Raw genomic sequence first — 2,556 nt, 5'->3', positions numbered from 1 at the left:
AGCTGCCTACTACAACCATAGACTGACCTGATGACTACTGGAGCAGTTGGGAGTTCAGGGCCTTGTTCAAGGGCACCACAATGGTGCTAATAAGGGCGGGGCAAGTGTGGCAGCATCACCTGACCCACACAGATTCAATCCTGTCGGTTCAGGGATTGAACCGGCGACCTTCCTGTCAGAAGCTTGCTTTGCTCTAAATTCTACATGCCACCTATCTTTTTGAACACATGCAGAAGACCTGGGTAAGGATTTTTGTTATAGAAAACGTCACTCCAGACATGCTTGCATGAGGTGTATCATTATCACCTACATACCTGCCAAAAGATTAATTCTCCACAGACACAGTTAGAACTAGAAGTGATTATTAGTCAAGAAAATAAATGTTGAATCATTTGTGACAGTTACAGTCAGACTGATCAGGAATCGATCCTTCCTCTGTCAAGGTTGGGTAAAATGAGCCTTATTAAAATAAAAATTTTGGTAAAGCTTCTACAATCTTGGTGCACAAGACTGCAGTGCTATTTTGCTTTGTGATGTATTAAGGGTTTAAAAATCCATATAAAATAAATAAATAAAGGGTACAAGAGGCCATGTGTCAGGAAACACAAGTCTTCCGAGCCATCTGAACAAACATTTGCCGGCTGTGGGGTCTCTCTCGTTCACCCTGTGACTGCGATGTCTGTGTGTCTTCAGCTGTCAACATGTAAAAAAAATAAATACTGACATATGAAAATTCAGTGCATATGCTGTAAGACCATCTTTTGACTACCACACTATTTCTTATGTAAGCGTCTAATTCAGTGTTAAGTTTAATAGATCACCTAGGCTGTCTGGGCTGAGGTTAGATTAACATTTAGTATCACAGTAAAATATTGCATTTACTGCCAATTGTAACAGATCTTTAAACTTAACTTAACAAAACAACCATGAATCATTAAGTGTAGCAAAGCATTTAGTCTAAAAACTTTCATTTTAATTAGGCTATGTCAAATTGACAGAATACCTGCATGCGTTCTCTCCAGGTACTCTCCTCCCACAGTCCAAAGACATGCAGCTTAGGTTGACTGGTGACTCTAAATTGCCTATAGGAGTGAATGTGTGGCTGCGTGGTTGTTCGTCTACATGTCAGCCCTGTGATAGACTGGCAACCTGTCCAGAGAGTACACTTTCTCCCAGTGTCAGCTGGGATTGGCTCCAGCACAAGTTGACAGAGTTTGAATGTACTGAGAAATTTCATGTTAAATAAGAAAATTCAACAATAGAGGAAATGTCTTTGTACCATCTGACATGTACTATACACTTATACAGCACCAAAGTTCAAACTCACAGGAGCATAGTTAAATACAATAATGACAAGGTAGGTTGTAGTAGCATGAGCTAATTCTTGATGCTGACAATAGTAGCTTCATATACTTGTACTAGTTATTTACCCATTTCTCACAATTGTCACTGCTCAGCTGCTGGAAACATTAGCAAACTCAGAATTAGGATTACTTTATGAAAGAGCATACCAGGTTTGCAAGTATAATATTATTAATTTAACTGACAACAAGAGATCTAATATCCACACTATACAACACTATAACTTGCATTACTTTACATTGTCTTAAAGATTTATGTGCATTCAAACTTAATAGAAAAAAATGCTAAATTAACTATGTTGTTTTTATATCAAAACCTTAAACTGGAGGGTGGTAGTACATTTTTCAAAAGTGCTTTATAATGTTCTGGAAGTTACAGATGTAGAATGTCCTGACAATAAAATCATCCAATCTAAGAACATTCTAGAATGTGTTGTTGTAGAGGGCATCAGCAATCATTAGGTTTTTTAACTAGAAGGACCAGATCACTAGCACAGGGTGTCCGTGTGTGGCCTGTAAACATGGTTGTCAGCCTTTGAGAAATGTTGGGCTGTGACGTAGCTGTATTGACTTCAGTGGGTGTTCATATCACCAGTGTGAGGTCAGAAGAGAAAAGAGACACCCTGTTCCCAAAGTGACAGGGTGCCAGTTGTAAACATGATTCCCTTCTTGCCCAGCAGGCCCTCCAGTACAAATGTATGTGAGATTCAAAACAGATAACAGGTGTCAGACTGGTTGTCAGTTGACAATCTAGAGAAGCTTGAATGCAGATGGCTGCCTGAGATATCTTGAAATAAGTGCAATTTTAAGTCTAATAAGCTAATATGTAAGTAGGTTAAGTTGTCTCCTGTCTCCATTTGTTACTCGGCGTGGGAGGAGGAAGTATGACCAGCTCTCACATGCATGCCAATAAGATATAGATGTATTGTTATCCAGGTGGAAACAATACTTTTATGATGCACAGTATCAGGAACAGGTTGTGAAAAAAAAGGGGGGAAAAGTGTGAAATTTTGTCACAAATTGGGAGAAATGGGGGAGAATGTTGACTGTAGGAGGAAATAGAGAGAGGGTAGTGAAAAACAGGGGTCTCCCAGGAAAACTGAGAGGGTTGGCAAGTATGCTCTAATGGGACAAGTGGACTCAAACCATGCCAACAACTAAATTTGTTATGTTTCTCCACTCATGTATTCAGGTT

The sequence above is a fragment of the Monopterus albus genome, unplaced genomic scaffold (assembly GCF_001952655.1).
Source record: "Monopterus albus unplaced genomic scaffold, M_albus_1.0 scaffold36.1, whole genome shotgun sequence".
NCBI classification, from domain to species: Eukaryota; Metazoa; Chordata; class Actinopteri; order Synbranchiformes; family Synbranchidae; genus Monopterus; species Monopterus albus.
The sequence above is the reverse complement of the archived record's forward strand: the minus strand, read 5'-3'. Positions refer to the sequence as shown.